The 27,664-nt window shown below is 34.2% G+C and overlaps 1 protein-coding gene across 2 annotated transcripts in view; it reads right to left on the bottom strand.

Moving 5' to 3' along the window:
* ATP6AP2 (ATPase H(+)-transporting accessory protein 2) overlaps window positions 1-27,664 on the bottom strand; it is an 83,446-nt gene that overhangs the window by 25,006 nt on the left and 30,776 nt on the right. The gene's annotated exons all lie outside the window — the stretch shown is intronic.

The following is a 27,664-nucleotide window of genomic DNA, read 5'->3' as shown; positions in this document are numbered from 1 at the left end:
CAATTATGTGTAAATTTGTATTTATGAGAAACAGAAAATGCCGTTAAAAATTGATTAAAATTAATTTAAGGATTTTTAGTGTTAATCAACTGTAAACTTGCTTAATTATGCATTATCCTCTTTGTTAAGGAAGAAAATATTTAATAAAATATATATTCTTCAGAAAGCAAACCAGCATCAGCCAGATATTCAGTATATATTTATTACTACTAATCTGAAGTATGTTGAATTAATTTCTTTACTATACTGTTATTATTTTAAGCGTAAAAATATATATGGAAATTAAGGTTAGGTATTTGAAATTAGAAAATGCAGTCGATGAAATCAAATCGGAATATATATATTTGCACACACACACACACATATATATATATTTAAAACCAAACGATATAGTAAGCCTTATGCAAGGAAATAAAAACTACTTTTCATTTTCTCTCCTCTTAAAGGAATAACAGCAATAAGTGGTTTCATGTGGCAACCATGCTTTCTGTACATAAGGACGACTTTAGTGACGTAGTGTGCGGCGTGCCGTGGCTTCGTTTATAGGAGGTACTGGATGAGATCGCTTGGAGTCACGTGATATGAACCGGCGAATTAGGATGTTGAACCATGAAAGCATAGTAAATTCTTAAATTAATGTCTTTTTACAAATTTATTGTCTTTATTTATTGGCTTTTAATAAAGTTTTAAGCGATATTAAAATGTTTATGCCTTTAAAAAAAAAAAAAAAAAAAAAGAATTCTTAGAACTAAAATTTTTTATGCGTATACTGTATGTTGTCGCCAATAAAGTCTGCTTGGCGAGATTTGCGCCGGCGAAACGGAAAAGTACCTAAGTTATAAATTGTCTTAATATAATTTTTTAAATGTCCGGCCGCACATATTCGACGAAAGTATTTTTCAGGACTGAACTCTTTACTTACGATAAAGCACATCGAAACTATCTGCTTACAAGAAAGAGTTCCTTCGCGGGAGACTTTCTGAGTGAAATTGGCTCGTTTCACATTCAGAAACGCAGTGCAGGCAGCCTGTTGGACGGGATATGATTTAAATTGCCAGTGTTTATTTATCCACACGGGCACTGATCGATTTGGTATGTTTTTCAAGAAAGCATTTTGAAGTGTGAAAAATCATATATTCGAAACAGTATGCTTCTCGAAAATTTATTCGTTTTCGTGCATTTTAATGCCGTTACTGAAAAATCTTAAATGATTCATTTCTTTGTAAAAAGAATTTTTCTTATTAAAAAAAAATCGCAACAAAAATTTACAAAGTTGATCGTACTGATGAGTATGATTTTCAATAAATATAAACCACTTCCAAATTTCTAATAATTTAAGGGAGAAAGAATACGTCAAAAAGCTACAGTTAATGGAAAAGTAAATATATGAGACACAAAAGGAAAATTTTTACAATTACAGTTTTTATTCATGCCACAATAACAGGCACAAGACGTGCTCAGCAGAAAAATTTTATTCTATACTTGACCGCAAATTAAGAAGTTGGTAAGAAACTTAGAGGTAGAAATGAATATGCGACCCCTTTCTTGTTCTCATTTTCCTTTGAAGCAAACGATACTGCCACCGATAAAAAGAAGGAAAATCCTCTAAAGAGTGGGTGGGTGTAGCAAAAGGAGACCAAAAGAAAAAAATCTCAGAAGTATCTACGAAATACGCGTTGATCTGTAAATGTCAAGAACTGGCCTCAGCACTTAAGGGTACATGCAATCCCGACTGCTAGCGAGATTGCCAGAGTAATCTTGAAATATATTTTCCTAAAGGGTTCCGGCAACGTCGACACAACAAAATGCTACACTGCATTTGGACGTGGCTGCTATGACATAAGGAGAAAAGGGTCATCCGTTACACATGTCACGTATGCACAGAAGCTGTATTCGCTAAGACAACTGGGTTTCTTTCCTCCTATTCCCCCGTTTTTCGGGGGGAAGGGGACAGTCTCTTTCGTTCCAATCTTTCTGATGCTCCGGAAGAGCAAAAGGGATAAACACGGAAAGGGGGGGAGGGAAAAAAAGACAGACAAAGCTATTACTTTAACATTAGTGATGAATATCTAAAAAAAAATAGTTCGAGACCTCTTTTTCATTCAATTAGAATATATTCCTGCATACGATAAATGACAGAAAAAGTCCATGGAATAGAAATATCGTCACTTTTCACTGCGAAAATATCGTGTTTTAAAATATCTAGTTCGCAAGCTAAGTATATAGTTTTTGTTGCAGTGACATAACCATTGAAAAAACGAGCAATAAAAATCGCAAGTTAGGCTTAATTCAAGTTAGGCGCAAACATTTTTTATTAAATTTTACTTACTTTCATTATTATTTTTTTATTTATTTTTTTAATTTTATCTGATCTAAACGCAAATATTTCATGCACTGAAAAGCATGTTAATTTCGTCTAATTACTTTTGAACTCGTCAATAAAGTGGTTTATTTTTCTGCTTCATAAATAAAAAAGAAATATTAATATAATTCCTACATCACCATCTGTCCTACAAGTCGTATTGCATCAGCCGTGAGAGGCGCGACTAGGTTATTTGGAATCATCTCTGGACGCGGTCGGCTGTTTGTCAGGGTTGTGCAACTGGGCTAGTAAGGATGAAAATATAGCATAGGGCATTGTTGATTTTTCACGTTCCCCACAATACAAAACCTAACAGGCTTTAAAACAGATTCAGAATAAAATACAATGAGTAATAACCCGTCCCCTTCCGAATTTCATTGAATCATTTTTCGAAATTCTTCCTACTCGTATTTAGCGGAGGAGTAGGTGAGGAATTCTTGCATTTTCCCGAGGGCTCTGTTTACGTTGGAAATAGTGAGTTCATTCAGCTGAAGTCTGTTACTTTAAAATGGGCATTCAAAGTCGATCCGCTCATTGACGAACGTAACGTGTGTCCTCATCAACGAACACCAGGAGATTAACGAAATTTAGAGAATTTGAGGACTCGACAATCTGCTGCACCAGTCGTTTCCATGGTTACTACGCAAATATGAAGGAGAAATGAAATTGAAATTTCTATTTTAAAGTAACTGATTATAGCATTGGAAGATTCGTGGTTTGAATGCAGACATGGCAGCAGCAGCTTTTTTATGTTTCTCGCTTCGAAAGAAAGCCTAATAATCCCAACAATATAAATACCTAATTTGTTATTTGGTTTATAAGGACCTATATTTCTTTATTTAAAAAATATTACGGGAATAAAATGAAATAAATTTTTTTAATTTTTTTTTAAATTTTGAAATACAAAAAAAATTATAAAAAAAGATTTTATTTAAAATTTATAAAATAATTAATAAATTAGAAGGAGAAAATGTTTTATAACATTTGAAAATTCCAAGTCTTTATACAGACATACTTTTGGATGTTAGAATTTTAAAGACTCATAAAATAATATAATGTTACGTACCATAATAAAATTAAGAAAATCAATTTTTAAAATGAAATATTAAGAAAATGTGTATAAACTTATGAAATGGAAAAAAATTTAAATAAGGCAGTAGATTTCAGGGTAAATAATTTTGAACGCTAATCAAATCCTGCTGTTTTTGAAACAGCAAAGCAAGAAAAATTACATGACGTCATGACATCACAAACTTGAAACTGAAGAACCGAAACGCCTGCTTCTGTATCGTTTTATAGCATAGTTTTACAAAAATGTAGAAAATAGTCTAATTAAATCTTTTTATCATTCGTATTTTGAAAGAGGCTGAAGCATTTGTTTTATAATCTATGAAGATTTCAAATTTTTGCAGCTGATACACTTCTAAATGTTCAAATTTTAAAGTCATTGAAGTCAAATAGTCGAAACAAAGCAAGCGATTTTTGAAAATTAGGTAAAAAATTAGGAATTGTGTTGAAAATTTCATACAAATATTATTTTTAAATGTTTTTTGTTCCTCCCCTCGCTTTCTATTCAATTTTATAAACATTAAATTTCTGAGATTTACAGTTTGTTCCTTAAACAAATATATGTACAAAAAATTCATTACATTATATATTTAAAAAAATCTAAATAGAATTTTGAAAACATCGTTTCACTTTATTGCATTGTCATCCACAAGCATTGTGTACAAAATTTGAGCTCGATAACATATCAAGAAGCACCGTATTTTCCGGTGTATAAGACGTACTTTTCCTTTAAAAATTTCATTTCTAAAAACTGGGTGTGTCCTATACAACAAACCAAAGACCAAGGCCTATGGTTAGGAAGTAGCTTTGAAAAACATTACAATAATCTCCACATCTTGAAATAAAATTGAAATAAATAAGGGAGAAGTGTAGCTGAAGGACGAGGGGTTAAAGAAATGGTTAGATAAGAAGTATTATAAACGGTGGCGCCGGCGCCAAAGGTGGAGTTGCGGCGAACGAAACAAAGGGTGAAAGACTGTCCACGTCGCATACGTCCGTGCATGTTAGCCCTTATTAGAATACCGAGGCCTTCATTCAACTGTTTCTTTAAACAGGATAAACAGGTGAACGTCCGAAACTCCATTTCAAAGTCACAAAAATGTCTTCCTCCCTCATCCGTAAACAAACGAAGTGGTGCGAAGGTTCCAAATGATACCGTTTGTAGTCCCTAACAAAAGAGCTTCCGCCGAGTGTATACCAAGTCCTTTTTAATCTAAAGATTGGAACCACAAAAGTATATCCTTTTAGAACAAGACTATCTACAATAAAGATGAACTGATATAATGCATTTGGAGAAACTGTACCTTAGGCTCTTGTGATGTACTTTCGGACACAATAGCCTCCGCTGGCTTACGGAGTACCTTAGCTTAATTAAGCAATTACGTCCACATCACCGGGTGGAGACATCATCATCGTCATCATTGTGTACTTTCGGGCGTACACATGAGGTCCAGCAAATGGATGGAAGATTTGATAGTGATGACGAGTTGTACACTGTATTCATTGGTTTTAAACATTTTATGTAATTCCCCCCCCCCTACTAAACTGTAGTCTAACATATTAATAAAAACCAAGACCGTCAACCAAATAATTCTTTATTTTTTTCAATTTTGGGGTCCAAAATCAAGATGCGTAATATATATGACAGCATCTTATTTAAGAGAAAATACGGTAGTTTAACAATCGATGACAAACTTTTGACTATAACGACAAACAAAATGCGTGAGCTAAATAAATGCTGATAAAAAATTAACTGAAAGCACTAGGAAAGCACTTATAGTAATTCAGTGAAATCAAAGGGCTCGAAAATTGTTTCAGGTAATCAATCTTTATAGTTACAAAAGAAAAGAAGAGAGAGGGAGAGAAGGAAGAGGATGAAAATTTTAAATAAATGCTTATTCTTGCAATATTTATTTTAATAAAATGAAAGTTTATTTTTTGTATTTTATTCTACGTATTTTATTTTGACACGACATTACAATTTGCGGCAACATGACCCACGCAGGGGCATAGCTAGAGGGGGCATCTGTCCCCGGGCGCAGAATCCAAGGGGCGCCAAACTGATGTTACGACATTTTAGAATTAAATGTTTTCCATCCTTGGCAAGCAGTAGGGGGCGCGAAATCTTCAGTTGTCCCTGGGCGCTGAAAACCCTAGCTACGACTCGAGACCCACGAGAGGGGAAGGAATACGCGTAACAAATATCCCTAACTGTTGATTTTTCCACATTACAATTTACATTTAGCACATTTTCCTCGTCATCGTTTTCAATGGGGAGTTAACTAATCATAAATTAAAAGCACATGAGTTTTCCTTTTAAATGACATAACTAAAAATGATAAGTTCACGTTTTTGTCCACGCCCGATGACTAGAAAAATAACAAATCTAGAACAAGAAAGGCATTCTAGGACATCTAAATTCAGAATTAGTGTTACAAAACAGTTAATAAATCCAAGAATGAAATGATGGATTAAAGCAAAGACGTTCGGAAAATACAGAAGAAATATATTCACTATACCCAATATTTCCGAAATTGTCAAAGAATCTTCGAAGACATTTATCCAAACAAGTGTTGAGTTCAATTAATTAAATGATCGTTTGAATAACCTAAACATCATTCTCCTACACATTCGAAAACACAGAGAGTTTAAGAATGATGGGTTGGGTTAAGCTAGGTTATTTGAATATGGCAAAACAGATGAAGGCTCCTTCGCAGAGGAGGACTTTCTAAGGGAAACTGGCTCGTGTTCACATTACACATGGTTTGGTTTATTGGTTTATTGAGATTACGGCAAAGCATACTAGGGCTATCTGCCTATGAGGAATGCCTTCGTGGAGGACTTTATAAGAGAAACTAGCTCGTATCTACGTTACACACGGGGAAAACTACGAAATTTCCCATGGATCGAACTGCCAGTGTTTAGTAATTTCACCGTTCGGCCGCTGGTGAGCTATTGCACGGAAGAAAAATATGCGTTTTTAAATAATATAATGCTACATGATAGGAAAAGACATAATGGATAGATAGGATTTGTGTGTTTATTTATTGGATTATGATAAAGAACAAGCATGTGAGCTATCTGCCTAAGAAAACGGATCCTCCGAGAAAGACTTTTTAACGGAAACTCGATCGAAATTATGTTACACATGAAGAAAAACAATAAAACACTTAAGCAATCAACCCACTCGCCAAGAAGCTCTGACCGAACTACCGTTGATTGGAGGTTTTATTCACACGGCCACTGATGAATGATGCAATGGAGAAAGCGACGCATTCATTGATAGGGACGCTTACGTGCTTAAGTCTACGAATAAATTAAAATAATATAAAAATTAAAATATCTATAAAACTACTGCTATTGAAGACGCTTTAAACGCAAAGCGATATAGTCTAATAAAACAGTCGAAATCACTCCAAAATATTCTCTGATAAATGCATGGTTCAAAGCAAATTATGAAACATTCCTGTTAGCGACCATTCGACCTAGACGGATACTTAAGTTCCTCTCCTCCCCCCCAAAAAAAAAGGCAAGATTGTGGGGGGAATTCGACTAGGATGAAGCAAAACTGCTCAACTTATTCGTTTAAGACACTACAAAAAACAGTGCGTTAAAAAACACTTGCTTTCCCTGGCACAACGAGAGGGATGGGAAAGGAGGAAAATCTGCAATACAACCTCATAAGCCAGAGGTAAAGATCAGATCTCTTATTAAATAGAAACGTGGAAAATCAAAAATGCAAAAAAACCTAATGAAATAAGTGACTTCCTCCCAGCGACAATGGAGATGAGCGGGCAAGGAGAAAAGAAGGCACTCTTATTGAATAAACCATTTTACAAAATCTCTGTTTAGTCTAGTTTAAAAAGCGAAATCGAATTTTAAGCAATCAAATTAAGCATACGGCGGCAAACAAGAACACAACGCCATGTTTAAAACCTTGGCGGCAGAGAAGGGGGAGGCGCGGAATGCACATATGCAAGAACAATAGAAAAAATAATAATAATAGCTGTTTATCGAATTTGATAACGTTAATTCGACAGATTATGACTCATTTAATAACAGCTTGTTCAGCATCGACGGGGAGAAATTTAACAATAAACGGTCGTAAATGATCCCAATTCGAAGAAATTAATTCGAATAGAAAAGGAATTTCCGAATGTGAAATTTAATAAAAACATACATGCAGAACAATTTAGGGGGTAAGGAGAGGGGGAAAAGGGCACTGCTAGCTAAATGAGACGAAAGAAAAAATACAGGAAGTCGTGTTTACAAATCAAATCACCTTTTACTAAGAGCTTCGAGCTTTTAAAAAATTTCCCTCTTTTGTTAAATTATTGTTTATTACTTAAAGGTCATCAACGGACATTTGCAATCTTCGTTCGTCATTAGACATTATACACACAAAATTAAATAATAATTCAGACAAATCAACCTTACTCGTGATTGGTGAAAAGGATAAGTCTATTTTTACATAAATTTTAATAGAGGTATTATATACTCTATTTACTATTATTCCTGCAGAGTTGCAATTGAAATTTTAAAGAAGAATTTTAAGGCAAATCAAGGTATCGCCATTATTCTCAACAGCAACAACTGTCACGAACTAGCATGCATGCATTTAGCTACACTGTGAATTAAATCACATAAGATTTACTCAACTCAATTAATCAAAGGGCTTGCAAATACCAGAGAAACGATTAGGTGTGCTTCATTTTCAGCGTATTACGACATCTTAAATATAAATGAATAATAAAGTATACAATACAAATCCAATCGAATAATATTCTTCATTTTCAAATCATTCATCGATCAGATAGAATCGCTCACTTTAATAATGTCAACAGTTCGAACGAACTCAACAGCTACAAATTTCTTTAAAACTTCCACCCACCGGCGGCCGAGTGGTAAAGTCAACACTGGGAGTTCGGTCTGAGGTTCGAATTCCGCGAACGCACTGGCTGCATAGGCGTTTTCGTATTTTTCCCCATGTGTAACGTGTAGACGAGTAATGTAATGTGTAATGTTCCTGGAGGATTCCCTTAGGAAATCCTCCAGGAAGGCACTTCTCCTCTTAGGCAGATAGCCCTCGAGCGCTCCTTTAAAACTTCTTACTTGTATGTGCGAGACGTTATCTATCAAGCGTTGTACAAAATAATGAAAACACCACATTTAAAAAATTGGTTTTATTTCTGTTGATTAAGGAACGAAAAGTAAAAATATCTATTGCAATTTCGTATAATTATTTTTGCTTACATTCTTATACAGTACTCAAGTAAGACTCCAATCAGACAAAATATCCCGAGTAAGACATCTAACCAAGTAAATCTTTTACAATAGATAAGTCTTAATTCGAGTATTCCTTTATTTCGGGAATATGATTGCCTTTCTAACCACGTAAATCCACACAAGCTGCACTGAGTATCTTCTTAAACTCCGTTCTAAAACATTTCTAGTTCACTAACTGATAATACACTACTAACAGAATTGTCCACATACTCTGCCGGGGGGGGAAAGGGAAAGCTCTTACATTTTTCGTTCTACTGGGCCGATTGACGAAATTCAAATTCCGTTTTTCATGTCTCGAAAGCGCAACTTAGAATATATATTAGATTTATACATAGCATTGTTCTAATATAGGTATTTTTACATAAAATCGGACTTTTTCTAAAATGACATGCCAATAATTTTTCCATATTCCGATTCTTTGACGCAAATTATGCCTAAATATTAATTTTGTAAAATTTGGTGCGAAATTTACGGAGAAATTCAAAACTTTATCTCGGCGCATTTTTTCAGTTTGCGCCAAGCATAATTCACTTGGCGAACGTGTTAATATATGGCAGCCTATTTTCCTTTCCCTTTTTTACATTGTGCATGAGCGGGAAAAAATCACATCGTTCCTACTATCACATAAAATAGATTTAACAAAGTGCCTAAACCACATTTGATGTTATTATTGCTTTCAACAAATATGCCTAATTTCAAAACTAGCCAACATATAAATTCGCGCATATCTTCAGACACTTTGAATAAAAAATACTAACTTTTTGCAGGTATGCTTAGAAATACATTTACTTTTAAGATGATGGTAAAAATTTTATAGACCATGTTTCAAAATTTTTTTCGAAAGATTTATTAAAAATTATTTTTAAATACAAATTTTAAAAATAAAGCATAAAATATGGGAATTTTATTTGGAATGAACCTAAATTGCGAAATGTGAAAGGAAGAATCATATAAGTTTAATAAGAAAAAAAAAGAGAGATTGATAAATATATATCAAATTCAATTAACATTGAGGAACTAAAATTTAGAAAGCTAATTTTTTTAAAAACTATTTGTGCGATTGTTATAAAACTTGGCAGTTTCGTTGTAGAATGGAAATACAGAAAAAAATTGGCATGTTATTTCAGAAAAGGTGCGATTTTGTGTCAAAATACCTAAATTAGAACAATGCTTTAAATCTAATACATTACCTAAGTCGCGCTTTCGAGACATGAAAAACGCAAGTTGAATTTCGTCAATCGGCTCAGCAGAACGAGAGATATAGAACTGTCCCCCCTTTTTCCCCCGCAGTGTCATTGGAATCTTCAATTTTCTGAGCAAAAGGTTTTTCAACATGGTCCAAAACATGGTTTAAGACTGCAGCAAGAAGAAAGGGACTGCAATTAATGCCGAAAACTACTCTGCAATGTCTACACATAATTACATTATCAGGATTACCTCCTTTCCAGCAGATTAAATGTAAATAATGTCTGTCACATTTATGTAAAGCTATCTGTAAACACGTTTTGCAGATATCAACAATAACTCCTATTGCCCTATCTAAAACTATTAAGAATAGACGGTATGATCTCGATTAAATTCGGCGCCTTTTCTAAGCATTCATTCAATGATACACTTTTTCTAGTTTTCGCAGAGCCATCGAAAACTGGTCTTGCTTTAAAACTGCTTTGTGTGGCAAATACTGTTGAAACGACTTTTTACATTAGTTTCATCTTGGTTTGGATTAATGCGTTCTAAGATACCTTCCTTTTCCCATTCATAAAATTCATTTTGATAATTTTCAATTTATTTGCAGCATTAAAGGACTTTAAAGTCTTTTTGAGTCTTCAGTAGGCTAAATCTTTGTTACTAGATAAAGGACGATGGTCGTCCAACCAGGGCAAGTAAATTTCATATCTTTTAGAGTTATTTCTACTTACAGTACATTTAAAATGTTTCAATGCAAGTTCTTGAATTTCTATTTTAGTACTTTTGTCATTTACATCTTTGATCCCTAATGTATCAAAATTTCACAGATCTGATCTTTTTGTGTTATTTCTATGAAGAGATAACATTAAGAACGAGCTATTCTCACTTTGCTTATCAGATTTTCCCATAACTGTCCAATCCAAAAAGTGTGTAAACAACTACCAATCCTTTAGAAAGGTTCCTTTATTCCCAGTGAGCAGTTTTCTGCATAAATCTACTCCACCGAGTAAATGAATTTCATTAGAATGTCTTATAAATAAACAAGCTTTTCCGTTCATGGCTATATCATTTACAAAGATGCCAATTGTTTGAGAATCGCCAATTTTTGGAATGGAGGTATAAATTTTTGTTTGATCCATCACTTCAAACTAGGGTTTGCAATACCGGTATTTTGAGCCATTTGTACAGTTTTTCAATACCGGTGTTCACAAGGTTAAATACCGTTTTTTCGGTATTCACTAGAAATTTTTTAAATCGTCTCCACTATATGTTCAGTGGTCACCAAGACAGAAATAGTACATGTTCTTGTTTTTATGTCTCCCTAATGGAGACTGTGAATACAAAGTTACATCGTACAGTCTACAGAAGTGATACAATATGTGAATCCTCCAAGCAGGTGGGTCAAAACTGTTCTGTCCTATTACAGCTCAAAGCGATACTGCACATGGGCAAGATTCGTAGTCTGATATTCGAATCTGTAAAAACAAGGTTGTAGTTGCGAAGAAAGTGCGTAATATTTCGAAAAATTTCGATATTTTTTTAAGTTAATGAGTTTGTAATTCACATTGTATTTGCATATCATACTTTAGGGTTCAAAATATTTTTCAGATTTATTATATACTCATAATTAATAAACCCATACTAATGAATTAGAATAACTTTAAAGAACATAAAAAATATGTTCATAATACTTTGGTTTAGTTTCATTATTTATATGATGAAAAGAACATGGTGGCACAATGTAAAAAATTTTCAAGAGTTATTAAAGTGAATGGAGCAAGTACAAGCGGACTCCATACACATTTAAAAACAAAACATGATACAAATTTGTTCAAGAAGAAAGAATCTAATTGTGATGAAGATACAAATTTAAGCACAGTTTCTGAGCCCACGCGATCAGGGATTTTAGGTTATTTTGAAACAAAAAAAAAAAAAAAAAAAGATAATTTGGATGGAATTATACGTAAAATGACAGCATTCGATGGTTTGCCATTTCGAGTGTTTTGCACTTCTACTGAAATAAAAAAATCACTATACGCCAGAGGTTGGACAAGTGTAAGAAATAGATGCTATTTAAATATAAATATTTATTCAAGAAAAAAATTTTTGGAATATAAGACTTACACCTGACTCAAGAAGTATGCCAGCTGAAAAATGTGTAGAAGCATTTAAATCTAAATTAGGGAAACATAGATTATCCCTGAAAGAAGATAAGTGTCCATAACGACTGATGGAGCAACGGTTAATTGATGCAAATCAGCAATTGTGCTATGTTCATGGAATTCAATTAGGGGTAATAGAAGTATTATACCCAAAAACTAAAGAACAGAAGAACCCAAATATTGTGAATATAGAAACTTCCGATTCCGACTTTGAAAAGAGGTTGAGAGTAATACTGACAATGAAGATAATGACAATATAATTGTTGAAGAAGATATTGCTACGGATGAAACATTAGCTCATCAAGAATTGCTTCCTATAATTAAGAAAGTTCGAAAAATTGTTAAGATATTTAAATGTCCCCCTACAAAAAATGCCTTATTCAAAAATACATACTAACTGAAAATAACACAGAACATATATTAATATTAGATTCTAAAACACATTGGAACAGCTTACTCCTAATGATGGAATGATTTTTTTTAACTGAAAAATCCAATCCAAAAAGCAATAATCGACTTAAACCTGCAAATAAATTTTCCTGATAGTGAATTTGACTTAATATGCAGAACTGTATCATCAGCTTTACTTCTAATAAAACTGGCTGTGGAGTCATTATGTGGGAGAGATTCTAATTTATTAACAGCTAATGCAACAATAAATTTTATGTTCCAGTCACTGAAAGAACAGCACACATCACTATCTGAAGAATTATATATTACACTGAAAAATCACACGGAAAAAAAGGCATACCGAAATAGAAAATCTCTTACAGTATTTACATAATTATAATGATTTTAAAAATGAAAATGAAAAAGAAGAAAAGAGACTGATGAAATCAAATGTGATCAAGTTTAGAGTAAGTTTTCTTAAAATTTCAGCAGAATACGTCATCATTATTGTTCGCTCGTGCAAGTTCAAAACTTTGGAAATCTTTTTCATTACTTCATTAACATCAGAACAAACAATTTCATTTTTGCTTTTATTCACTTCGATTAGAATATCCTGCGGCAAGGCCTTTAAAATAGTAGTGCATAAAGCAGTAGTTCTGTAGATAAACCAAGACTTTTCAATTAAATTGAAACTATCACAAAATTTTCTGAAAGCGCAAATGTCAGATGAACATTTTAACTGTTTTACATTAAAAATATTACTCGCATGGGTATGAATCAGTAACTCAGGATTTGCATATGCAGAAGCCAATAGAGAAAATCTTTCTACAGTATTTAAAGCTGAACCACCCAAATATGCCTTTGTATAATTAAATTTATCTACTTTATCTAGAATGAGGAAAACTGAGGATTCAAAACTGCTCCAAAATGTTAACCATCTGTTAATACTACTGTAGAATTTAGAAATACTCGTTTTTGGTAGTTTAGCACGCATAAGTTCTATTTGTTTTGAATTCGTATTTGGTAGAACTATATTATTATTTCCACTATGCGTATTATGATACAACACATTTTTACTTAACTAATGAATTTTTTTATTGGTGTGAAATTTCCCAACAATTACTTTATCAGTATGTTCTTCAGCTGCTGTCATTTCGGTTTTTAGTTCATTTAAATCCAACAACTCTAACTCTTCATCAGCAGATTGGAGTGAATCAAATTTACCTGTCAAAATTGTAACGAATTCTTCTAAATTATCGGATGTTACTTCTTCCATTTTCACCAATTCACTTTCAGACTTATCCAATGTTTTAGTAACAGACGCATGCAATATTGCGTTTTTGCTTTAATTTATCTAGCTTCTCAGTAGACATGTTTTCTTACATGTAAAATATGTTCTAATCATGTTCAACAATAATCGACTGCCAGTCCTGGCAAGGGATGCCTTGTTAAATTAAAATTAAACCTATAGAAATTCACATTTAAAAGTAGCAAGAGAAACTTATCAGTTCATCTTATATCTCCAGAGATTTTTGTATTTCTAAAAATTACCGGTAGTAGACAAAATATTTCCATAAATTGAATTTTCAGACTTTTTTATTATTTCATTTGCATATTTACCTATGAAAATATACTGGAAACAGAATAAAAACACAACATCCATGCTAAACAGCATCTGAGAGGTACAAATATGGAAATGAACTGCTGTGATGGAGACAGGCTTGGTTTAGTTTATTTGATTATGGCAAAGCATGCGAGGGCTATCTGCCTAAGTGGAGGGATGCCTTCATGCATGAATTTTTAAGCAAAACTGACTCATATCCATGTTACGCATTCAACCAGCCCATTTGCCTGGAAACAAACCCAGATCAAGTTACCAGTATTCAACAACTTTACCGCACAGCTGCTGGTGAGCCTGATCAAGACAGCAAAACAATAAACAAAAACTATTACCTCAAAGAGAATGAGCACTGCGCTCTTAGCATGCTGGTACAGAAGTAAACTGCTTTAACCTTGGGCTGCTGTTTGAATCTCAAAGACAGCATGGATGTTTGTAAGTGTATAGTGTCTATGCAACATGAAGGCACTTAAAATACTCTCAAGCCGAAAGTCCTCTCAAGATGTTAATGGTAGCTCCCCCTGGGAATTCTCCAGCAAATTTAGGCCTTATTAAACAAATTTACATCGCACCTATCGGCGGCTCAAAGTTTAAATAACAACGAGTGCATCCCTTGGCACTGGCCACAAGAAAATAGATCATAGATCCGATCTAGTTATATGTTTAGATCAATATGATTAGAACAATAGAGAAAACAAAATACAAAATGACTACTCAGATAAACATGGCTGTTGAACTTAGGTATTTACTGCTCTAGCATTCACCCAAATAGCACAATAACTCCAAAAGCAAAATGCTTGTGCATAGCTGCTTTTGCTAAACATCCTGTTTCACTGATGAATGGAGAATAGGATTCCATTCATAGCAGTTGTGCTACGGACAAAAATGTGTAAAGCTGATCTTTGATGTAATGGGCTCCGAGGAATCAATCCTTACACAATTTCCCAGCTCATGGCAGGACTACATGTTGTTGCATTTTTATTTTCTGACACCAGTTGTTACGTTATTTTCTTCCTTCACGTTCATACGGGGTTCGTGTGGATTTGGAGTGAATAACGACACTTGATGCAGTATCGAAACACACTTTATTTAGCAATATTAATCAGGACAGCACCAAAGTCACTTTACAGTCATCGAAGGTCTACTGTAAATACGCTGGAACAATCAGCGACACAGCCTTCAGGCTATCACGGTGGAGACAGCTTCACTGCTAAGCACCAGAGTACAGCTCCTGACTCTGCTCGGTCGTTCTCGGAACTTCACGTACTCTTGAGACTCTCCACGCTACAACTCACAATGCACTCGACGACGACTCGATGAGCACAGCTCCCGACTCTTCGGTTTAATTGTTCCTGGAGTTCAAAACGCTCTCTTGACGATTCACTAACCGCGATACACTAATACACTACGAGACTCTTTCGGTGCACTCGACGACCCACTCAGCACTCGCTGCCCGGCTGTCAACTCGATTGACTTCGCAGGGATTGACTCGCTAAACGAGACACCAACTCGATACTAACTAACTCTTCGCATACCAGCAGGGTTTATATAGCTTTTGGCTGGTGTTCGAGAACATTCTGGGCTAAACCAGTAGGAATTCGTTCCAGAAGGTTCTCCATCTGCTTATGGCATATCGGCAATTTTGTCGCCAAATGGGCGATTTCTTGCCAAATGTGGCAACTTTGCCTTATCTTGCCATTTTATGGAAGCCCTAAAACTGCTTTGTGGAGAAGCTATCTCACCTTACCTGTACATTTCGTAACAATATGAAGAACAATATATGGTTGTGAACTTTCTAAAGTAAAGTAAGTAAAATTATGTTCTAAAGTTATAAAGTAAGTAAAAGTATGTTCTAAAGTAAGTACAGTATGATGGAGGTTCTTTAATGGTTTGCCCGCTATATCACATTAAGAAAGGACGATTAGTAGAGATTATGTGGCTATTTTGTGTAGGATGATGTCATTTCTTGCAGAAGACTGCAACTTCCTAGATGATAAATCCTTAGTTCATAGAAATAATTTCTAAACACGTTCTGAGGAATATAAGGATAATGTTACACATCTCCTTTGATCTCCACAATCACTAAACAGAACCACCGCAGTCTATGCTAGAAAACACACTGTGATGCTTTTATGATCCTCTATCATCTCTCTGCCATCTGGAATAACTTTTGAAAAAGTACGGAGTAACGTATTACTCCTCTATCTACAGAATCAGTGTGCATCCACCATAACTCCACATCATTAATGCATCTTAATTAAAAATTGATTCCACATCATATCAAGAATGTAATACTTACTTTTTCAGGGTATTTCCATCATTCTGTACAACACCTGTAACTAGCAGCCACTTCATTTTCATTGAAAATACAAAGACAGTTACGGCCATTTATCATGATTCCTCAAACAAACCATCTTCATAAAATAAGTCTTTGATTAACAGTTTTAAACAGATGTGCAGTTCTCTCCAGATAAAAGTTCAAAGAAATCAGTATTTATGCTCATAACTCATTAGTGTAAAGAACTTGAGCCAAGTTTTTTTTTTTTTTTTTTTTTGTCCACAATGTTTTTGGCGGACATTGTAAGTATCTAACTAAAAGTAGGTTTGAATTACTCAGCTTTTAGATAATGAAGATAAGTCAAAAGATTAGTTGCACTTGGAAGAAAGAAATAACTTATGAAGACATGTATGATAGTTTTTATTTTTATTTTGTTTTATTAACACGAAACTGTATTACGAAAACAACGTTTCTGCATAATCACCAATTATGATCAAGCATTTATCGCAATACTGCATGATGTTCTCTTTAGCCATAGACTTTTTTTATAAGCTTAATTATTCCATTGAACATCATCTCAAGTTTACGGAGTTTTTGACATCCAAAGGTTAAAAATTATGATCATCTTCTGTCTATTGCTGGCGAGAAGAAAGTGTCATCATGTAATAATGGCAATTCATATATGAACTCGCTACTATCATAAGAATGAACATGTTCATAGTCCGTAGGAAAAGTAGTGTACAAACATGAATCAAAACAAAGTTACAAACATCAGCATTTGAAAAGTAATTATTGTGGAGATAATACTTTATCCCCAGAGCGTAGACAGACGGCACTAGTTGTCTAACAGCAGTTGTGTGGGTACATAGAGTAAGTTTGTAGACATGTCAGAGAGACAGAAATGGTTCAGAATACAGTCAAAAGTCGTTAATTCGGACACCCATAATCCGGACCTCAAAGCTACAAACTTTCTGCGCATGCGTCGCGTTCACGCATGCGCACAGGCGTTTACGAGAGCGCGTAAGACCCTTACGGCTGCGAATATGTTTGTGCGCATGCATGTTTAATGTGTAACGGAGTTATACGCTAAGCTAAAGTTATCTAATTCAGTTAATGTTGCAGATTGCATTGTTCCTTAATCTTCGAAATGGATCCGGCTTATTATTTTTTGCAGACTGTTAGAGCAATTTTATAAAAGTAAGCTTGAACTTTCGATTATGTCAAATAGAATTTCCGATATATATTTACTACAAAGCGAAAGTATGTTTTGAAATCCGAAATCTGTTTATCAATTTCACGCTGCTCTGCGGCAGATGGGGGGGGGGCAGAAACGTCATTATTAGATTATGATAGATTAGAAAGATTATGTCAAATAGAATTTCCGATATATATTTACTAATATGTAATTTGTATCTACAAAGCGAAAGTATGTTTTGAAATCCGAAATCTGTTTATCAATTTCACACCACTGATTGGAAGTTGATCTGTCAGCACTATCCTTATCTTCAGGGCAGATGATTTTATTTTATTTGGTTTATAATTCCAACTAAGTGTAGTATTTCATTTCGATGTACTCCGCCTTTGATATGATTTAAATCAAGTTCCTCCTCATTATAATTCGCTTCCGATAGTGAAGAAAGTGACCCAGAGGTTATTGAAAACGAAAACATTTCGATTGACAAATTAGTCGGTATTCTCAACACAGCAATTATAGGACTTGAACAGCAGAACTTTGTAACTAAACAAGAAATTATGTCTTTTTAATAGAATTAAAGAGAAAGTATTATCACATGAAATGAAGCAACTTACATTGAAAGAAATGTTTAATAAAGTAAACAAATAAATATTAAGCTTTTTCTTTTTGTAAATTTTGATACCCTTTAGATCATAATTGTTCTTTATTTCATAAATTACGGTTTCATATTTTTAATTTTGTAATTTCTGCATGCCATCTTACCAGATTTAAACTGATGATCTATAATCCAGAAAAATCGATAATCCGGAATCGCCGAAGTCCCGACGAGTCCGGATTAACGACTTTTGACTGTATATACATTTAGAAACGAAGTCTCGCTTGGAGGTGCGAGCAGTTATTCCTTATCTAGTATATGCAGTTTAGCCATACTATTACTGCCAATCATTATTGTGCCACTTTGACAAGGTTACGAAGCCATCTGATGCAAGTGCTCTGGCATATTTGAGTGAAGGTGTCATCCTCCTGTATGACAATGACCAGCCCATACTGCTCACCAAACTCAAACATAGCTACAAAAGTGGGAAAGTCTGGAATCAGCACCCAGTGACTATTTCTTTTTTCCAAAATTGAAGGAACACTTATCTGGAATGAGAATTTTTTCAGATAGTGATATGAAAATAGCTACCAAGAACTGTCTCAGTGGGCAGAGATGCGATTTCTACCAAGCCGAGTTAAACACATTGGTCTTGCATTCAGGTAAATGAAAAAATAGATTTGGTGATTATATGGAAAAATGATAGGCAATTATGCTTCTTAATTCTCTCTTGTACTTTTTGTCTATTGTTAATATATAATTTTTTATTACTCTTGTAATTTTTTTTTCGGGGGGGGGGGGATCCAAACTTTTATATGCAAGACAACCGATGTGATGTGTGCCTGTCCTTTTTCTCTTTTAATGAGGTATGCTGGATCCACCTCACTAGTGAAGTTGTTTGCTGTCTCACTGCAACAGGAAAATGTCATTCTACAAAACATCGTGGAAGAAAAGAAACCAAGGAGAAAATATCGCAGTTCTAAAAATCTTAGTAGAAAATAAAGTAGTAGAAAACCTTCACAGTTTTGAAACATAAGTACAAAATACCATGGTAAAAAATAAAGCACCTACAAATCATTGCACAGTACCATGGCAAATAAGTTATCAGACTGAAAACATTTTTATGCGAATGCTCGTGCAATTCTTTGGGAACACAAGAAGTAGGTAAAATGTTTACCTCTGCATTTTACATATTTTTTACTAAATAATACATTTGTACTGCAAAAAACAAGATAAAAATTAAAGCATCAAAAATATGGAAATTAGTAAAATTAATGCTGCATATAGCAGTTAACAGAATTCTAAAGTTGCATATCTTCCTTTTTCTAATATTTTTTTATACTATATTTTTTTCATGAAAATCTAGTAACATGCCTTTAACAGGTAGTTTTAATAGTCAACAACATAAGTAAACTCCATTCCCATGCACATATCATCACCACCACTACATTAGTAAACATTAAATATGTTGCTACATTAAGTAAACTAAGGTAAAGAAGATAATTTGAGCCTACAATACCCCTAAGAAGCATATCCAATAGAATACAAGGGCTATACCAAAAGTAATGCAATGGTCGACCTTTACTGTCTGACATAAATTTTCCAATCTCCATATCGACGATATTAATCTTTTTTTCATTGCAAATAATTAATGGATAGAAAGTACAAGTAACATGCAACAAATGTGAATTTCTGACAAAAAGAGGGATTCAAGCAGTCTGACATCCACAAAAGGTTAGGCAGGAATGTTCTATCAAATAAGGAAATTACAAAATGATAAAAAATTACAAGGTGTCACGTCATATGTTGAAAGCCAAATTCATCATTCATATAATCATAATTAGTTCTCTTCAAACCCAATTTTTATTGCTAAAATTAATAACTGCACATAAAAACTAGAAAAAATTTCATGAAAAAGAGAGCCACATATTTTAGAATAAAAATAAAAAATCTGATCTGGACACCACAGAACTTCCTTGTAAAGCCTATTAAATTATATACATTTTTTGCTTCATTTAAACTTATATCTTATTATTCTAACTTATTTAACCAATCTTCAAGGCAAGTTGAAAATGACATAAAAAATGTAAATTTTGAAATCAAATACCCCAGTTAATTTTTATCATTTGCAGATAAACTTGTGTTTTAACTTTTTAATAACAATGTACAATTTTCCTAAATATTAGTGTAGGAACAAGGGGACTGCATTAAAAGTTAAATTTCATTATTTGTCATTTTCATTTCATTTTATTCATTTTTTTTATTTGACACCGAGAAAATATGAATATTTTCATCGTTTAAAACAATTCTGTACTTAAAAGTATATAACTGTGAGCAACAATTGTGAAAAAAAACTTTTGAGCTAGGTAAGGAGGTGAGTAGATAGAGAAAGATACATTTGGCACTGTCGATTGAAATAAAAAAGGCAGCTGCACAACTATCTTCAAAACACTCTTTGGTCAGTGAGGAGCTGGTGGTGTTCTGTAGGGAATTTAATTTAATTAAGTGATTCATAAAAATCAAAATTTTAATTTGTAATTATTCAAAATTTGAGCTACACAAGTTTGGTTATATTCTTTTTTGGCCTATTAATTCTAGTGTAATATATTTTGGCTTTCCGAGTTTACGCGAACTGCGTCGTCAATCTTGTACACGCAAACAATGGATAGGTGATTTTTTTCACATAATAAATTCAGTGTTTCATGTCAAAAATTAATTTGATTTCTTAGTAATTAATTTGACATAACTGACGTATTTTTCTAACTTTAATTGCATTTCAGTTATGAGCTTTAATTAGTAAATTTTTCTTCGTTTGCTTGTGATTTAGTTAAAGGGGGATGAAATGTCCTCTTTCCGGTTGAAAAGTCACTTTTTGCGAGTTTCAGCGTTCTTTCATTGGGACCCCTTGCAGGGTTGTTGAAATTCCTAATTTTCCCCTGCCACAAGTGGTGTTTATTTGGCGAGGGTTTGGCGACATAGAATTTCCGTTGAGGTTTCAAAGTAGTGGATTTGGCGAGTTTGATAACATGAGAGTATGCTGTTGTTGCAACTATTTTAACTTTTGGCGAAGAGTGGGTTGTGCCAAATTGGCAGTCAGCGTCCTCCCTTTTAACGGGATGTTTTGAGGGACAAGGGACTTTTTTGCACTTTTGACTTACCATCGGACGCTGTACTCGCCGGCAGATGATTTTTTTTTCGAAAGATGCATTTTTCCACCTTTGGATTTACGGGCTTCTTGCCCTGGAGTTTTGAACGAGGGACTTAGTTTGATGCATCATGTCCTCAACCAAATTATAGTCTCATCAGTTTTTTTTTTTTTTTTTTTTTTTTTTTTTTGTGTGTGTGTGTGTGTGTGTGAATATTTAAGTTACTCAAAAGATAAATAATATAGAAAATGCAACGAAAGGTGATGCCTGGTATTTGTGCCGTTAAGAAGAAAATTTCAGTTTCTCCTCCACAAATAGAGTCTTCATCTGTCTCGATGTTAATACCGCGCCTTTAAGAATTATTTTCCACTATGCAAGAAATTCCTTCACTGCTAGCTCCAAGGTCGCTACAACAGAATGCATCACTTGGCTTGAGTCTACTCCTCGTTGCATCTACGACCTGTGAGGATGGATTCGTCGATTCCACTAACTGATTTCCTGATGTAACTTCAGAATTCTTTTCTTTGCTGAACGACTCGTCACTTCAGTATTGGATTGTAAATCAACTATCATAAGGACTTGGAACCTCCATAGTGCATCCTAAATCAACTAGAAACTTCTCGGCTCCATTGAAAATTCATCTACATATGAACTCTTCTCCCTTTCCACCACGCTTGGCAGCCGTCCTCCTTGGCATCAATGATAATTCTTTTCCATATGAGGGTTTTCTCCTCCTCCTATTCACTTGCCTCCTCTGATTACTCAGATAAGTTTTTTTTTTTTTTTTTGTTTCTTTTCTTTTATTTGTTAGTCTGATGTTAAAAAAATTCTGCAGTTAATAGTGATTGAAATAACTTAATTAGTTGAATTAAAATATTGTAGTTGAGTAAATTAACCTAATTCTAATGAAATCATTTTGTTTGTCCATAAAGTAAATTATTAGATTGGCTAAGGAAATCTATCCTTATTTAAATTATTTAATTGAAACAGTGAATGTAACTTAGTTAGATTGGTTAAGGAAATATATTCTTCATTAAATTATTTAATTGAACTTGTGAATTTCTTTCATGGTGAAGATTGATTGGTAAAGATGTCATTATTTGAGCTTCTTTGCTCCTCGTAGGGATTAAATTGCTTGTAGGATGTAATAGCCTGCTTTTAATTAACATTTTACCCGGTTAAATCATTCTTTTTGAAAATAGAAAGTTACTATGTGCAATAACCTGAATTACATTGGTATTGATTATTCTGTGTGAAATGCTTCTTTTTTTTGGGGGGGAAAGTGTAACTTGTTAATTATTCTTTTTTCTCCCCAGGGAGGGTATTGTTAATTTATCCAAAGTTTTATCTGATTTTGTTTACCTGAATGTAATAGAAATAATAGTTTGATATTATTGAGTCTAAGATAAAAGTAATATTACTCTGTAGGGATATGCACATTAGTAGAAAGCAATATTTTACAGTTCAGCTTGAATATAATTTGCTTACTAAGTTAATTATGCATTGGGTAATCATCAATATGTTACAGTTCTGATTGAATATAAATTGCTTTCAAATTAATGGATTAAGTAATTCTTGAAGAATTTAATAAATAGGCTCACTTTTCTAGATCAGTCAATGTTTTTTTTTTTTTTTTTTTTTTTGTGTGTGTGTGTGCGCTCATGATTTTCACCAGTCTCTTTCTCAAATTGATTTCAGGGTTAATCCGAAAACACAACGCAAATGTACAGGTCTTATTGATATTAGTATATTACTGTTGTTAGAGAATTTTAAGTGTTTTGTCAACTGAGTAGGAAACCTTTTAGGTACTTACCTTACTTTTAAAACACATAACAATTTTTGGTGCCGTGACCCTTCGAACCAAATTTTAGCACTTAACAATTTTTGTTGTGCTGTTTATTTTTGCATCACTTTTGGCTTGCGCTTATAATGGAACTTAATTTTGACTTGAGACTGGTGATTGTCATGTGTACTATTGCATATTTATGTGAAAGTTTTCTTCCACATGTCTAGGCTTTTTGCTGCAACCCTACTCGTTAGTTAGTTACAGTGACAGGCCTATACAGTGGTCGTATTACTGTGCTTATTTTATACTTATTGTTTGAGGTTGCATACCAGATATGTACTACTGATACACATTTGGACTTTAAAACTATTGTATCCAAAATTTAATTTAATTAAGTGATTCATAAAAATCAAAATTTTAATTTGTAATTATTCAAAATTTGAGCTACACAAGTTTGGTTATATTCTTTTTTGGCCTATTAATTCTAGTGTAATATATTTTGGCTTTCCGAGTTTACGCGAACTGCGTCGTCAATCTTGTACACGCAAACAATGGATAGGTGATTTTTTTCACATAATAAATTCAGTGTTTCATGTCAAAAATTAATTTGATTTCTTAGTATTTAATATCATTAGTTGCAGAAAAATTAGCTCTTTAATTAGACATAACTTTCGTTTTTCTAACTTTAATTGCATTTCAGTTATGAGCTTTAATTAGTAAATTTTTCTTCGTTTGCTAGTGATTTAGTTAAAGGGGGATGAACTGCCCTCTTTCCGGTTGAAAAGTTATTTTTTGCGAGTTTCAGCGTTCTTTCGTTGGGATCCCTTGCAGGGTTGTTGAAATTCCTAATTTTCCCCTGCCACAGGTGGTGTTTATTTGGCGAGGGTTTGGCGACATAGAATTTCCATTGAGGTTTCAAAGTAGTGGATTTCGCGAGTTTGATAACATGAGGGAATGCTGTTGTTCAACTATTTTAACTTTTGGCGAAGAGTGGGTTGTGCCAACTTGCCAGTCCGGCGTCCTCCCTTTTAACGGGATGTTTTGAGGGACAAGGGACTTTTTTGCACTTTTGACTTACCATCGGACGCTGTACTCGCCGGCAGATGATTTTTTTTCGGAAAATGCATTTTCCACCTTTGGATCTACGGGCTTCTTGCCCTTGAGTTTTGAACGAGGGACTTAGTTTGATGCATCATGTCCTCAACCAAATTATAGTCTCATCAGTTTTTTTTTTTTTTTTGAATATTTAAGTTACTCAAAAGATAAATAATATAGAAAATGCAACGAAAGGTGATGCCTGGTATTTGTGCCGTTAAGAAGAAAATTTCAGTTTCTCCTCCACGAATAGTCTTCATCTGTCTCGATGTTTCTACCGCACCTTTAAGAATTGTTTTCCACTATGCAAAAAATTCCTTCACTGCTAGCTCCGGGGTCGCTACAACAGAATGCATCACTTGGCTTGAGTCTACTCCTCATTGCATCTACGACCTGTGAGGATGGATTCGTCGATTCCACTAACCGATTTCCTGATGTAACTTCAGAATTTTTCTCTTTGCTGAATGACTCGTCACTTCAATATTGGATTGTAAATCAACTATCATAAGGACTTGGAACCTCCATAGTGCATCCTAAATCAACTAGAAACTTCTTGGCTCCATTGAAAATTCATCTACATACGAACTCTTCTCCCTTTCAACCACACTTGGCAGCCGTCCTCCTTGGCATCAATGATAATTCATTTCCATATGAGGGTTTTCTCCTCCTCCTATTCACTTGCCTCCTGTGATTACTCAGAAAAGTTTTTTTTTTTTTTTCTTTTATTTGTTAGTCTGATGTTAAAAAAATTCTGCAGTTAATAGTGATTGAAATAACTTAATTAGTTGAATTAAAATATTGTAGTTGAGTAAATTAACCTAATTCTAATGAAATCATTTTGTTTGTCCATAAAATAAATTATTAGATTGGCTAAGGAAATCTATCCTTATTTAAATTATTTAATTGAAACAGTGAATGTAACTTAGTTAGATTGATTAAGGAAATATATTCTTCATTAAATTATTTAATTGAACTTGTGAATTTCTTTCATGGTGAAGATTGATTGGTAAAGGTGTCATTATTTGAGCTTCTTTGCTCCTCTTAGGGACTAAATTGCTTGTAGGATGTAATAGCCTGATTTTAATTAACATTTTACCCGGTTAAATCATTCTTTTTGAAAATAGAAAGTTACTATGTGCAATAACCTGAATTACATTGGTATTGATTATTCTGTGTGAAATGCTTCTTTTTTTTTTGGGGGGGGGGAAGTGTAACTTGTTAATTATTCTTTTTTCTCCCCAGGGAGGGTATTGTTAATTTATCCAAAGTTTTATCTGATTTTGTTTACCTGAATGTAATAGAAATAATAGTTTGATATTATTGAGTATAAAATAAAAGTAATATTACTCTGTAGGGGTATGCATTTGTAGAAAGCAATATTTTACAGTTCAGCTTAATATAATTTGCTTACTAAGTTAATTATGCATTGTGTAATCATCAATATCTTACAGTTCTGATTGAATATAAATTGCTTTCAAATTAATGGATTAAGTAATTCTTGAAGAATTTAATAAATAGGCTCACTTTTCTAGATCAGTCAATGTTTTTTTTTTTTTTTTTTTTTTTTTTTTTGTGTGTGTGTGTGTGTGCTCATGATTTTGACCAGTCTCTTTCTCAAATTGATTTCAGGGTTAATCCGAAAACACAACGCAAATGTACAGGTCTTATTGATATTAGTATATTACTGTTGTTAGAAAATTTTAAGTGTTTTGTCAACTGAGTAGGAAACCTTTTAGGTACCTACCTTACCTTATAAAACCATAACAGTGGTAAAAAAAATAAAGGTACTGATAAAGTCAAACTCATGCTACATGGCACAAGAGACTAAACATATATCCTTCAAGCATTCTAGAAAGAAGATTAATTTTCTCACCAATTTTATTTTTTTATGAAATCTTATACCACAATTTATTTTCCAACATAACTTTTGCCAATATTAAGATACTTACTGTATCATACAATCAGTTTGCAGCTGCACTTTAGGGAAACGTGTTCATAAGATTGCAGCAGACTTTAATTAAAATCCCGTTAACCAAAAGCCTACCGAAAAACTCCAGGAGCTCGCCACAGAAGTTGAAAGGCTGTCACATCACGCCTTTTCAGAGTGCCCGACACCAACAAGAGAAATCCTGTCCCTGCAGTACTTCATCGGACGGCATCCGGGATCCAATCCTGAAATACAGAAAGCTCTTCGAATGGTAGATGTGAGGGACATAAAAAGTGCTCCGTTGTATGCCATGAAGTTCGAGGCAGCCCAGTAAGCAACTAGTATAGATCGCTACCCAGTCAGAGCTGTGCGAGTCCACGAGCCAAGGGACCAATTGATGGCTCGTTTAGAAGATTTATCCAGACAAGTCGACGCTTTGATACGGAGTAGCAGTGAGAACAAAGTGGCTCGAAGGTGTTGGAGATGTGGTTCTGAAGGTCACCTACGACGGCATTGCAGAACACCCCTGGGTACGGATAATAAAACAGATGAGTTGACAAGACCAGTGAATGCCTTGAGACGGAATAGTGGTGAAAAGAAACCGACCATAAAGTGCTGGAACTGTGGTGTTGAAGGCCACATACGTAGGAACTGCAGAACACTCCAGAGCACAGAAAATAAGAGAGGCGGGTTAAACAGACAATTAAATGCCATGGGACAGAAAAGGATTGACAAGAAACTAAAGTGCTGGGACTGTAGAGCTGAAGGCCACGTACGAAAGAATTGCAGAACACCCCAGGGTACGAAAATTGAGACCATTTCTCAGCAACGACGCAGGAAACAAATGAATGACCATATCAAGGAACGGAGGTTTCTAGATAATGAAAAACCATGTTTTAAAGCGCTCAAGATTTCTACAGTGAATGGCAACAGTAACGGACTGTCCATCAATGGACATATCGATGGAGTTCCTTGCAATATGATCATTGACACAGGAGCTAATGTCACCTTCATTAGGAAAGATTTAGCTGAACAGTTTAAAGATAAACTTATTTGGATGCCATCCTGTGTTACTCTTCAGACTGCGTCTGGTGACAAGATCGACATAGCTGGGAAGTTAAGCCTAAACATCACGTTTGGAAGTGCCGCCTACCATCACATGGCATATGTCGCGGATATTACAGATCCATGCATACTCGGACTGGACAGCTCTGACTGGGTAGCGATCTATACTAGTTGCTTGCTGGGCTGCCTCGAACTTCATGGCGTACAACATAGAGCTTTTTATGTCCCTCACATCTACCATTCGAAGAGCTTTCTGTATTTCAGGATTGGATCCCGGATGCCGTCGATGAAGTACTGCAGGGACAGGATGTCTCTTGTTGGTGTCGGGCACTCTGAAAAGGCATGATATGACAGCCTTTCAACATCTCTGGCGAGCTCCTGGAGTTTTTCGGTAGGCTTCTGTTGACGGGATTTTAATTGAAGTCTGCTGCAGTCTTTTGAACACTTTTTCCCAAAGCGCAGCTGCAAAGCACCGGATAGAGCTTCAAAATCTAGTCTCTGAT

Source organism: Stegodyphus dumicola, chromosome 4 (genome assembly GCF_044657685.1).
Source record: "Stegodyphus dumicola isolate Sdum_Otavi_A_Nest chromosome 4, ASM4465768v1".
In the NCBI taxonomy this organism is placed as follows: Eukaryota; Metazoa; Arthropoda; class Arachnida; order Araneae; family Eresidae; genus Stegodyphus; species Stegodyphus dumicola.
This window is presented reverse-complemented; position numbering and strand designations above follow the sequence as displayed.